The sequence below is a fragment of the Phalacrocorax aristotelis genome, chromosome 12 (assembly GCF_949628215.1).
Source record: "Phalacrocorax aristotelis chromosome 12, bGulAri2.1, whole genome shotgun sequence".
In the NCBI taxonomy this organism is placed as follows: domain Eukaryota; kingdom Metazoa; phylum Chordata; class Aves; order Suliformes; family Phalacrocoracidae; genus Phalacrocorax; species Phalacrocorax aristotelis.
In genome coordinates, this window is record NC_134287.1 from 16,109,574 (window position 1) to 16,123,382 (window position 13,809).

The window sequence follows — 13,809 nt, forward strand, 5'->3', positions numbered from 1 at the left end:
TATATTTAGTCTCTCTCTACTTTAAAAATCCAAAGGATTGAAACGTTACTGATTTTATCAGCATGCCACAGTTTGGAGGAAAGACAAGAACTGTCTTGATCTCAAACTTCATTCAATTCTTTTTGGTTTGTTTAAGTTAAATAGCACACAGCAGATCCCCCGTGGTTTTCCTGGATATAGATAGGTAGGATGGCTTTATGTTAGCACTAAGAGTGGGGTATGGACTCTGAGTAAGCTTAAAATGTAGATTCTTATAAATTGCTACCCAGGAAAATGTACAGTAATATACATGTTTGCATAAACTATGAAAAGACAAAAGAAGACGCGCTATGATGCATTTTAAATACCTGTGAGCTTATAAAATAATAATAAATGCCTTGATCCTGCAAACATTTTTGCGTACAATTAGCTATACTGTCACAAATGCTCTTATTGGATTGGAGCTTTGTCTCTACCATAAATTTGAAAGACGGTAAAAAAATCACATTCATATAATCACAGAAACAGCAATAAAACCGATTTCTACTAAAAGTCAGTGTGGTCCATGGCTCCCCTTTGTCTCAACAGAAGGATGCATCCTTGCCCACCAGACTTGCTGGACTTGGATGACTGCTGTGTGTCCTCTCTCTCAGCTCTGTTGCCGGTTGCATTGGGAAGGGCTGAGCGTTGGCTCCCCAACCTGCCTGCCTCCACCTGCCTGCATGACAGCGAGCAAGCCGCTGAGAGCTATTGCCTCCTTGTGACACCGGCAGCGAGCAGGAAAGCACCCAGCATGGATTATAATCTGCCCTCTAGTGATTAATACAGTTAACATTTGGCAGTGTCATTAACATTATTTATGCATTACATAATTATATATTCATTACATAATTGTTTCATTAGGCAACAGTGATAATGCCTATGCTTTACACCTTTCTAAGAGGTTCTTTAATACAATCAATGGACTGAGCAGTTTGCTGATAATTATGGGTTATGATCACTAATAACTCCTTCTACTGGTGTTTGTAGCTATATATGACACAAATCATGCCTATCATCCTCGGACAGCTACTGTTGCACAAAGCCATCTGCAAGCACATGCTGAGATTGTGCAAAACAACCATTCAGTTGCGTCACTTTAGTGCTCAGGGCCAGTGTTTTCAGTTGTGAGAGTTATTAAGCAATGCCCAGATCCTCTCCTGTGAGGCTGAGTAAGATTTCCTTACTGATTTAAATGCCATAGAAGCGGTGTTGAAACCCACATCTTTAGCCAAAGGAGCAGTACAACAAAAAAGATGTTTATGATTTGGAGGAAAGGGCATGGTCCCTAATGTTTAGTCTTGTAAGCAGTCTTTGACAAGTAAAAGGCTTTGTTACATGTTACTGTACCTTGATTTTAAGACAACTCTTGAAGTCCTTTATCAAGAATTAATTGCATCACACCAGAGTAAGTCAACAGTGCATCATGGCAGTGCTCCATTACCCTGTGGCAAGCTCTGCTTCAGGAATCCAGAACAGCTTCCATAGCTGTCCCAAATGCCAAGCCTTCTTTAGGGCAGGCACCAAAACCCCACTGTTATCTTGCTAATTCAGCTGGGCAAAAACTGGAGAGAAGGCATCATTAGAGTCTTGGTCCCGAGTTTGTCTGCAACATCCACTAGCCCCGTTGCAGAAATGGGAGAACAAGTCCTACAGCGATTGACCATGCCCGCAGGAGTGTTGGGGCACAACCAAGAGGAACATGCGCCCCGCTTACCTGCAGCCATCCCCTGCCTAGGTGTACCCTCTGGCCTCAAGTTTCATCCCCCATAGTCAGCACTGACTGCAGCTGCTGGCTGCTGTGGAAAGCCACCCTCATTCAACAGTCACTTTATTCCTGCAAATAAAACACTCATTTTATCTACCCTATCATCTAGGAAATGCATTTGGATAAAGGGACATTTATTGAACTGTCTTTTATCACATAAGTATTTCTACTAAAGAAAGATTTCCAGGATTCAACTCTGTGTATTTGAAATGCAAAATTCAAAGAAGATTTATTGATGGATTTTCACTTCTCAATAATGTCTTAATTGTTCTACAAGTGTGTGTTGCAATTTTTCATACATTTGAGAAATTAGCATAGAGGAAAACCCACCTTCCTTCTGCTTAATAAATTAAGAAGTTGTATTTTTAATGCTGCTTTTTAAATGCAGCCATGCACTAGCATTCTCCCTGGATGTTTAAATAGGTAAATACTACACTGGGATGTTTGCAAGAGAAAAAAAGAAAAGATTAAAGAGAGATGAGATCGTTGAGGGGAAGAAAAGTGTCATCTTTTCCACATGGCAAGTTAGACAGCAAATATAGTCAGCTAAGAAAGAGAAGATCAGACACTGAACTCAATTTTTATTGTATTAAATTTGAAATACCACATCTCTTCATCCCCACGAGAGAATTTTATGTCATCTTTCACACTGTACTTCTGCAAGAGCCATTTGCAACCATGCTGCCTATGGTTTTTCAGGGCCTAAATTTCTAATGCAGGGAGGTAAATTATTTAGTATGCCATCAGTCATAGTGCACCCACTGAAGGTCTGAACATTTCCTGCAGCGGCTTTGAGATAAAGATTTCCTGATACCTGCAAGCCCTGTAAGAAAAATATTGTTTACAAATGAGAAATTCTGATGCCTGATATTCCAGGCAGCAGTAGGTGTTAGATCTTCCTTCTCGACATCGTTACACATTTCCAGGTGTTAGGTATTTCATTATTTAAGAGCAGGTAGAAAAAACAGACAATAAGTATTCATAAAATGTCAGACATTCTCCAAAGGGCTGTTCAAGTTAATACAGGCCATAAAGCTCTCACTTTTATTGGGCTTGTAAATAATAGTTATTCGAAGGAAATTATGTCACTACTTAAAATATTTTACCAGAAGAAACTGCTTAGCACCATATCTTTAAACCACAGAGAAACTCCAGAGTTTCCACTATACTACAGCTTTCTGATAGCTCTTGCTAGTGTTGCAAAGCTACACAGGTAAAATAGGAAATCATCTTCCTGTCCTGGGTCAAGAATACCAAGGCCATCAACAGCCTTTTTGCTCACGACCTGTTCCAAATTGTGTGCCCTGCTTGGTGATTAGCCATGCTATTAGCTCTCTAAGTCTTGTGCAACCTCTCATCTGCATCTTGAATTCTTTGGGGTATAGGTGTTGACATAGGGTCAGCTGAAGGCCAGCTCACTTCCTAAACACATATGTAGTTGGATGCAGGCAAAAACTCAGTTTAAGAGCAGAATTAAGAGCTAAAAGGCAGTACGAAACAGCTCCTGACACTACTTATTGGCTGAAACAGCGTTTGAGATCTTAGTGGTTCCCTTGCAGCTACAGCACGTGCTTGCCCACATGCTAACCGGAGCAGAGGAGCAAGCTAAGAGGCTTGCTATAACAAGAGTATGACAAAGACGTACCTGCAGAGTGGTTCTCTTAATTTTCTTATTCAGCCTCATGTGGGACTGGAGCAGCCAATTTGTTCAGCTGGGGCAGGCCCATGGAGTCAGCCGGGGCACCTCATCACCAACCCGTCACAGCAAAGGGCTTGGCGTAGCTCTGGGAGGGGAAGAGCCAAGATGCAAGAAGACGACCCATGTGAAAGGTGACTTAAGATCAAACAAGTAGTGAGGATCAGGGAAGCAGAAACTATGTTAATAGGCTCCTGATATTGGTAAGGTGTGGATATAAAAACAGAATCAACGTATCTGGGTTTGGACATAAAATGGGTTCCAGCTCCTGCTAGACTTTTGAGCCTGTGACAAACACTTGCAGAGTGTTATTTGTTTGAAGTCTGCAGATCAAAGTCAGTTCATAAAACACACTGTCACTTACACCTTTACAAAACTCCCAAGATACTGAAAAACCCGAATAGTGAATGCAAGAAGAGGAGGAGTAATTCTCTGAGATAGCTGAAAACTATGGTTGTATTTAATGATTTCACACTGACATAAATAGATATAATTTACCCGTATAGCTTTACACCACTAGCAAGAGCTGTTCACCTCTTAGTGAAGGTTTCTTGTTGTTTGTACACATACATTTTAAAATAGGATGAACAAATAAAAAGCACGAAAGTATCCCATTGCTACCCACGTTTCTGACTTCCCAGGACAGGGTCAGAAATCAACTCTGCTGCATAGCACATAGCATATTAGCTTATTAAGAAGGGTGGAAAAGGACATTCACACTGTATAGTACGTATTTTTTGAACGGGGGTAATCTAATAGAACCTCTTTATCTGTTACTATAAAATACTCTGAATTAGCAAACAAATTCTGTAGCAGAGAATCTTTTCAGTGTGTCTGTTCAAGTATGCCATGAAAATTGATGGTGACACGCTGGTTGTGATACAGATGCTGGTTTGCCTGTGTGACTTTTGCTGGATCCTTCAATACAGTCATTCTGAAGGTCCCAGATGTTCAGTCTAACAACTCACAAGCCTTATTTGTGTTCCAAACCCCTCACTCTTCAGTATGGCTGTGCTTATTCCTGTAACGACAAAGTAGGTATTTCTTTCAATAACATTCATTTGTCATTAGAAAAATATCCTAATTATGAATTCAAAAGTGACAGATTGTGAGATTAAGTTTGCAAAGATGATGTCACTGGTGGGGAATTGGTGGGTAACCTGCAATTACCTCTTTGAATAAAGACATCAGTGTTGTATCTCAAGAAATAATGGCTAATGATATGTCTTCCAAAAGGAAATAGCATTATTAATTACCTTACTGTGAACACACCACTTATTGACAGCTTTGAAGGCCATTCATCCAATTAAGTATAATGACTAAAAGCTTCATTTGGCCTTCATGGTTATACAGATGGGCTAAGAACAGAGAGCAAGATCCTGATTTCATTTATAACCTTCATAAATATTCAGAGAAAGTCACAAACACCCATGGAGCTGCCCTGGTTTCTATTGCAGTGATTAGAGACAGACTGCGGCAGGTAATGATGGTATAGAAAGTGCTGTAAATTGATACCACTAATACCTTGAAGACTTATTGTTGTGCAATAATACAATCTGTCATCTCTTCTGATTGTTACTAAGCACTCTGATTCCAAGCACTTTCCTATCAACATTTAGGGGGTTTTTCTTTCCCCAACTATCATCCAGGCCCGCATACAATTCAGTGACAGATGATTTAGTTGCAACCACAGCACTAAGTTACTTCTTACTAACAAAAATAATTTTTGCCATATCTCACCGTTTCCACAGTTTTTTTCCTCCGTCAGATGAATCTAACAATCATTCTAAAAATAATTTGTTCATATTAAACTTTGCCTCAGCTTTATGGATCTGCTTCTGATTTTATTCACATGCTGCTGTAGGAAGAATAATGCAACCGAAGCCACGAGAATTTCTTTGGATTTTCCTTTTTGTAAGTGAGAACAGAATCTGGCCTCAGGCAAAAAGAATCATTTTTAGGGACACATCTAGGCATCTCTACAGTCCTCATTAACATGCCATTTTGCTGATAAATTATTTTAATGGATGGTAAGACAAATCCTAGTGCACAGCACAGCCCAGGTAACATGTCTCTAAGATAACAGTGTGGCTATTAACATTGCTTCTGCCATCACTGGCTTTTATCTTTGAACAGCAACAGGTTACTAATGATATGTGGTTATCGTTTTCACGTTTTGGAACATCAAAAATGCTGACAGACTAAAGTGGCAACAGTTTGTAAGCACTCGGGTAGAACATCAAAGACCTTACTAAAGGTTTAGTACACACCAGCAGTAGCAACAGCTTTAGATCTACCTGTACCACCGGTCTAATCGCTCAGAAATCTGATACTGATGCTCATATGACATCCAAGAAATGTTTTTTTTGTTAAATGGAAAGCAACATTACAGCCAAATGGCAAATCATCTGCAAGTGCTTTGTTTCTATGCAACACTGAAGAGCCAAGAAACTCACAACCTTGTACCAGCTGACATTGTAGAATAACTTAATGCTGCCAACAGGTCTTGAGAGAATGCAGAATTATATGTAAATATATCAAGTAAATGTTTTTAAGTGATAGGTCTTCACCCTGTGCAAACAAGTTGCAACAGCAGTATTTATCAAAAGGGTGCCTGATGCAAAGAAGTCAGACTAATTGTTTATGCAGAGGCATTCAGTCTGCATTGCAATGAGTGCAAGTACAGAAAATAAATGTTTCTAGAAACCACCTCCTTTGTGCGAATGACTGTGAATGAACTAAACACTGTGGCAGCAACTTTAAGCGTGATTTTAATACCTTCTGCCACTTTGCATTGGCTGTGTTCATAACGCTTGAGTATATTTAGAGTTGATGCGAAGTAACTGTTACTGAGCAGGCCAGAAATATGACTGCTTTGTAGATGAGCCTCACACATGAGGCTACCAAACTGTGGAAAAACACACTCTTGCCTGAGGATCCCTGGAAACCCTTCATCCCAGGGACAAAGTGATTTCTTTAAACTTGAAGCTAGTAGATATTGATCTCTTCTTACTGTGTTACCATATTTCTATTAATATAATTAAGGTCTGATACTGTGGCAGACAATGTTTCCTGCAAGATGGGCAGGGATCCCAAGGATTGGTCTACTTTGCTTTTACTGGCTGTTCTTCAGAACATCTGGCCCCATAGTTTTGAAGGTAGGGCAACCATTTCTGCTACTAAGAAAGTGGGGTATGGGGATAGTCAAAATACAGGTAAAACACAAAGGGAGCAGATGGATCCAAGTGAGAGTCTGGACTTTTGTGCAGAGTTACCTGGCACATGCTTTGGAGCCATGCAGTGTGGCAGGGTCAGTTCCACAGCAGGGCTTTCCAACCTGGTCAGCCTGGATGGAGATTCAGACCAGCTGTGGCGCTGGAATTCAGGCTCTGTTCTGTTCAAGACATCTTAATTTTGTTTATGAAAGCAGAATTGAAAGTTTACCCTGAAACATTCTCTGCAGCTTTGAAACTAATTAAGCAGCAGGACTGCCAAGTGACTTCACGCCCATCATATCATGTGCCGAGCCACAGTGAAGCACAGTGACTGCAAAATGGTGGTGATATATCCTCCAGCCCTATGTGGATCTCCATAAAGGATCTTACATACCAAAACCAGACAAGGATGAATATGACATTGCATTTTCTTAGGGTTACAGTTGTTGAAGCAGAAAGCTGAAAAACGAGTCTAATCAGCATGACTGGTCCCCCACGGCAAACAGAAACATCATGACCGCCCTGTGCGTTATCCTGCTGCCCCCAGCTCTTTCCATTCAAGGACATCAGAGGAAACTGAGGAAGGCAGCAATGACAGAATTTCTTTGGGTCCCTTCACTAATACTTTGCCACCTTCAGTGGCACACTTCTCTGGTTGTCTGTTTAGCCCATAGCAAAACGAAAACACGCCCCTCCCCTCCTCCATTCCTCGTATTAAATATCACTGGATGGCAAAGTTCACATCAGAACTGCCATAAGTTGGGAGATGCAAATTCTAAGCATCTTGGTGAAATATCAAGGAGGACAAGGTCACTGTGCTTTATAACATGTACCATAAGCAAAACTATCTTCTGATCTTGCAATTGGTTACATGGCTCTAACCATAATCCATAATGAGGAAAAAGGTTCAAAAGCCTCATAAAATCATTAGGGGAACAGTTTTAAACTAATCGTGTCACTTTGTAATGAAGCTTATGCAGAAGTCATACAAAAATATCAAAACCTTTTCTCAAGAAGTAAACAAAAATATTTTCCAATTAGAGTATTTAATTATGACAACTACCATGATGAGTAAAATAAAAGAACATTACCAATGAAAATCTAATTTTCCTATAGCATCCTAATTCAGGACCTTATTTTCCAAACATGTTTAACTTTAATAGCAAAAATAGCAGCACTGATTTCATGTGTTCTCTTTTTTTGTTACTAAAGGTGATAACGAATACAAGCATTTTCAAGAGTAGAATTTAAAGTTAGCAAATACATGATAAAATTTATGACTCTCTCCACAGTACAAAAAGAAAAGAATGTAATAACTTATTACCTTCTACAATCCACAATATTAAGGAAAGGTTTACGTAGGCTTTCAATTTCTTAAACCAGTCACTATCAAAGTGCTTCTGTAGCAAAAGAGGATGAATATTTGAAGTTAGCAGAAAATATTGTGCCAGTGTGAATGAAGAAAAAATCATTGATAACAGCAATCCTGCCATCCAAAAATTACTCAAATCAGTGCCTATGCACAAAAACTGCCATAATAAATAAAGTTAGAAGCAAAGCATAAGAGGAAGAATCACATTTCATGATATATTAGTGCATAGCACATTGCACGCCCGTGATGCAAACACCTGCCCCACATTCAATTCCACATTCCTTAACTGGCCACAGTAATACTGTTAACGTCCTATTAACTTTGGGTACCATTAAGTAATTTGTGGCTGACAGTGCTTTAGAAAGACTAATGCAATACTTGCCCTTCCGTAATTTACATCAGTAGCCAGGCTACCTATTTATCATCCATGGCAGGTGTTAAAGCAGGGCTGAAACAATAGCGTAGAAACTATAACAAAAAAAATTATCTCTACTGCATCACTGAGACAGAAATTAACATTAAAAAAGAGATAAAAAATTAAAAGCTTTGTCAGAAGCACATTAAAAATAAAATAAAATCAGTATTCTGTTTAATGTTCTTGCCATGAGAAAATCTTCCAGTGGAGTCAATGAGAGATTATCTTGGGCATGGAGTACCAAGCTGGCCTTAGCACATTAAAAGATAAATCTATAGCCGATGCAAGTCGGGGCGGGGGGGGGAAGTGTTACGGGAAATGTTTATCTTTTCCAAATCTTTCTCGAGGGCAGTGTTAAAAAAAGGTTGATGTGATTGAAGCATAATGTCATTACTTGCTAGGGGACATACAGGATGTTAAGAGGCTGATTAACCCACCTTCACAGTGCAAGCATGGCGGCCCTAAATTTGTATCGTATTAACTTTTTATCTTCTGAAGTTCTTCAACTGAAAATGCACAGGTAAACTCAAAATGTACTTTTACTGCAGTTAAAGGGTGAGATGGGAGCTGTGTGCCACATTTAAAGCCAAAGTTCACCTGAACTTTTTCCAAATCGGAGAAGGGTCAGCTCCAAGGATTTAGCTTAGATCCATGCTCAGCTAAAGGCAGTTGAGGGCAAATTATGACCCATTCAATCAGAGGAACTAGAGAGCAATACTGCTTTTGTTAGTGCTGCTTGGGCTTGCACAGAATTTCTTGATGTCAAGTACAGAATTTGGTCTAAACCATGCAAATTCATAATCCGCAGTCTTTATGAACTCTATGTATATTCTTTTATGCTCCAGGATAGATCTACTGCTAAATAACTATTTTCTTCGGTGGCCACCCCAGCTTAGTAACTAACACTTCTTTTTGATTTACAAAACAATGTTCTCACCTTTGGTTGTTAGGAGTTTCTATTTTGGGCTCAGGCAGCGCTCCTGGAATGCAGCAGAGCATGACTGGGTGTTGCACCTTCGCCCCACGCAGGGAAGATTCTCCCAGGAGCAGCACCCGGAGGTTTGAGGAGAGCCCAACAAAGCGCACTGCGCCAGCAGAAAGCCCCGGAGGCAAAAATATGCGTGCCAGCTCATGCCTCTTAAAATTGTAAGAACAGGCTGTTCCAGAGCATACATCATGAGATTCCCAACCTTGCTGACACCTCGATGCCTGTTAGAACACCAATGAACAGCAGCATTATTCTTAAATTCCTTAATAAGGACGCTTACTCTCGGGTTGCTCTCCAAAGGTGTAAGCCTATTCACCTCCATTAGAGTGAGTTCATAATTTCTCCCAGTGCCAGTAGAAAATAGCCTTATGTTAAAATTGTATCAAATTATAGATTAAGAAATGTTTGGAATATAAGTTTTAAAGTCAAATGTTCCAAAGCTGAGAAATAACAGAATTAGGGTTGCCTCATTATTCTCATCTAATTTTTTTCCACAGGATGTACTGTGCTCACGTTAAGAGCTGAAATTATACCTCTTACTCTCTCCCTGCCCCCTCTCAATTAACAAGAGGAGACGAGTTTTAAAGACTTATTTCTTGGAGACTTTTATAGGCCTTTAGCAGTCTTGCATGTGATATGTTTCATACTTGCTAACTAATTATTTTACAACATCCAAGTGAGATGAACTGGGCCTAGTGCCTCAGCAGCTGACACGGAAACACAGAGCCCACAGTCCATTCTGGCTGATGGACAAATGAACCAGAGATTTTGCAGGAAAAGGAAATGCATGTGACACGTAATTGAAGGCTCTATCCTACTGGGAGAGTACAGCTCTTGAGGCAGGAGACTAAGACTGTGGAGCACGTCTCCATTGTGATTTATTTTTTTTTAACCTCTGCAAGTCAGCATGGATGTAACCACTCCAAGACAGTTGTCAGTGTCCCTACAGGCTCCTCTGCCCTGTTGGACTTGCAGGTTTTTACCACAGCTGTTTGTAAATAGCTGCTTGGTGTCACCAGGGGGTCCTAATGAAGCCTTTTAGACTTCTCCACTGTGGAGCCCCCAGGATCTGCCATGGAGAGGATAACTTACAAACAAACCTGATCCTTTTCATAGGGATCATCCAGAACACAACAGCAGGGCCAGAAGATCATCTGCTGATTATATCACTAGCCTGAACGATGGGTGGCTTTGGTTCAGGTTCCCTCCGCATTACAACTTTCTGCACGATTTGTGGCGAATCGCCAAAGCTGTCACCTGCCAAAGGACACACACACAGAAAGCAAGACAAGAATAAAAAGTAGGCACTCAGGTACAGACGTATGACTCCTCAAGTCACATATGCACCTACATTTTCAATAATAAAACCTCCTCAATGTTTATAGCCCAGCACCACCATCATCCTCTGAGGGTTCAGTGCCTAGCTCTAATATTATGCCTAAACGTGAATGGCATCACCTTTAACACTGAACATTCACCAACAGGTCTTGTAGCTTTAATGCACCAAATACTATCATTAATCAATTAGAGAACTGAGATCTGCCTTTCCTAGCCCCGTACTTTGAGAGCTTTCTGCAACACTGGCAAAGCTTTGGCTACAGAAGTGGAATGTCCTTGTGCCCAAGGCTATGACAGCCAGCGGCAAAAGCATCTTATTAGAAAGCAGATGGTTTGGACCCTAATACATTCATGCAGAAAAGGACAGAGAACAATTTCTTACAACTTGGCCAAGCCGTCTGATCACTAATGTGCTCTTTATCCTGCTCTCGTTTCTCTTTCCCTTCATTAAAATAAAATTTTAAAAAGGCCAGTATCATTTCTATTTTTACAAGGAATTACATGAGCATCTTAATTACAGAAGAGTCTAGTTCAGTGGAGTCTACACATTATTTTGGCCCAGTCAATCAAAATGCCAGCTTAAATACTCCAATACTGTCCTTAGATTCACTTGCATCAATGTATAATCTGCTGTGTATTGAAAAACCTTTTCCACATATGCCAGTGAATGTAAGAAAACTCTGTAACCATATACACAGCGTGTGGTGCCAATCAAGTATTTTTACAGTGAATCTACAGAAACAGAAGTGGTGTAATTTATATGCTACAGTGAGCATGTACATTACTTGATTATCAAAACCTTTATTCCATTTGCTGTAACAAAGGTTCCAAAATTGGAGTGTACTCTTGGGATCACCGTTTACAAGATTCATTCAGAGATATATCAACAGCTCGAGCCCACTAGGTACAGGAGAACATTGTAGATCATTCACAGTTCATAAAACCTAATATAACAACTGCCAAACCCTATAATATCTTGCTTTCAGAAGAACAATTCACCCCTTTATACATCAAACAGCAATTTTCTTAACTGCAGCAATTTTGTATGTGACGATAAATTTGGGTAGAAATTAGCCCAGTAGTTTCTCAAGAAAAGTAATACAAAGAAACTCCCTGAACTTATCGGTGCATCTTTTTCAAAATTCATGTATGATTTAAATACGTAAATATACTTGCTTTTCTTTGGAAAAATTGGAAGCCTGTGCTCTTGATACTTGCACAGGTCTTTCTCTCCTAGGATTAGTCTCAGTGTAGTTTGCAGGATTTACCATGACTACTTATAATCACTGGTTGAAAAATTGATAGGCAAAGTATTTTTCCCAAGAAAAGTACTTTGTAGAGCTTAAGAAATAGATATCTTGGTAATCGAATTTAGAAAGGGAATGCACATACATGTAAAGAAAGGTCATTGTTAGCTGAAGTGTGACAGATCTAGTCCTTATTAATCTATACTGGCTTGATGAAAATCCATGACTTCACTGAATTTTGGACTGACTCCTAACAATTGCAGATCCCAGCCAAACACAACAAGCTCTTCCTACGGTGATTTTCAGATTGACCCATTTGGGATAATATGCTACATAAAAACCTAGACTGTGAAACCTATGAGTTTTTTCTAGATTAAACAGCTCCAGGGAACTAGACCAATTGCAACTTGAACTCTGGTTTGCATAAGCCTTTATGATAACTTGAAGTATCATAATAAATCCTCAATTTTTTAATTATTGTACATTAAGTACCCTAAGTCTCCCTTAGAAAAAAAATATAAGTCCAGCAAACCCAAATAATGAAGTCTGTTTCAAAAGGAGATTTGTTCTTTTCTTTTTGTTTTGCTTTCTTTGTGTGAAAATATTGTGCCTTTCTGAACCGCAGGTCTTGCTTCAGTCCAGTGGCTTGGGATTTCCAACATAAGTTACAAGTTACAGCCTAAGCCTGTATCAGCTTACTTTCTGGAAGTTCGGAGGGGTTAAATAATGATAAATGCATGATAAAATGTGAGGATTAAAAGTAATTTCTGTTTTATGAGCATCAGTACCGTGGCCAAATTCCATTCTTTTAAACCAAGATAAAATGCTTTTAACTTATTTTGATTCAGTATTAAGGAAACCAGGATTTTGCTCATATGGAAATCAGAGCACAGTTCATGCCCTTCTCATGCTCAGTTTATATGTCTCCTGTGTAGCTTTTGTTGTGCCCTTCTGGTTTCAGCTTGAGCAGACTTTGGATTGGACTCTAACAATTCGAGAAGTCTCAGGCAGTTGGGTTAGGTGTTTTAAGTTTCATATTCTTTCTTTTCCACTTATCCACTATAAATGGGTGTGACTAACACAAAAAATTTTAAAAAGTTAGATTTTAAAAAACTTTTTCAAAAAGAATTGCATTTTAATAAATTCACAATAACTTTTGTAATTACTAATCTTATTATAATCTATCAACTATTTAAAAATTAGAAATAGTTGTAAAAATTTCCTCTAAATTTTGAAGAAAGTCAAGCTAACTGAGCTAGGTGGAGTACTGGCTAAACATGTGTATCTGTTGAAGTCTTAAACCAGGTTTTAACAACATTACCCATTTCAAGCATATAAGAATACTTTTTTGCCTCTGTTTATTCCCCTAGTCCTGATTAGCAATTAGTTCATCCACAGCTGAAAAAAAAATCAAACAGGAATTGAAAAACAGAAGAGGGATTATTCTTTTCTTTCTGTCTGTGATAACAATACAGTGTAAGAGGAAGAGATCTATCATCTCTAAAATTATGAAGGATAAGGATGAATGTAAGTAAATTGATTCAATTTAATAATTCAATTAAATACAATATTCCTTTTGTTTAATAATTGAATTTAGATGAATTTATATTGTTTTCTCATATATCTAGCCTACTTAGGGTAATTTATTTCAGTAGCATCAACAAGATTAATTCCTAGATTTTTTTTATCCATTAGAATTATAATTTCTACACAAATGAGGATACAATTACTAGCCAACCCATAATAAATGCA

At 38.9% G+C, this 13,809-nt stretch overlaps 1 long non-coding RNA gene across 1 annotated transcript; it reads right to left on the reverse strand.

Moving 5' to 3' along the window:
- Positions 1-1,924: 1,924 nt before the first annotated feature.
- LOC142063476 (uncharacterized) lies at positions 1,925-8,099 on the reverse strand. The gene is made up of 3 exons (XR_012662781.1): positions 8,022-8,099; positions 6,758-6,876; positions 1,925-4,503 (listed from the first exon to the last, which is right to left on the reverse strand). It is a non-coding gene; the product is annotated as an uncharacterized LOC142063476 (long non-coding RNA).
- Positions 8,100-13,809: the final 5,710 nt, after the last annotated feature.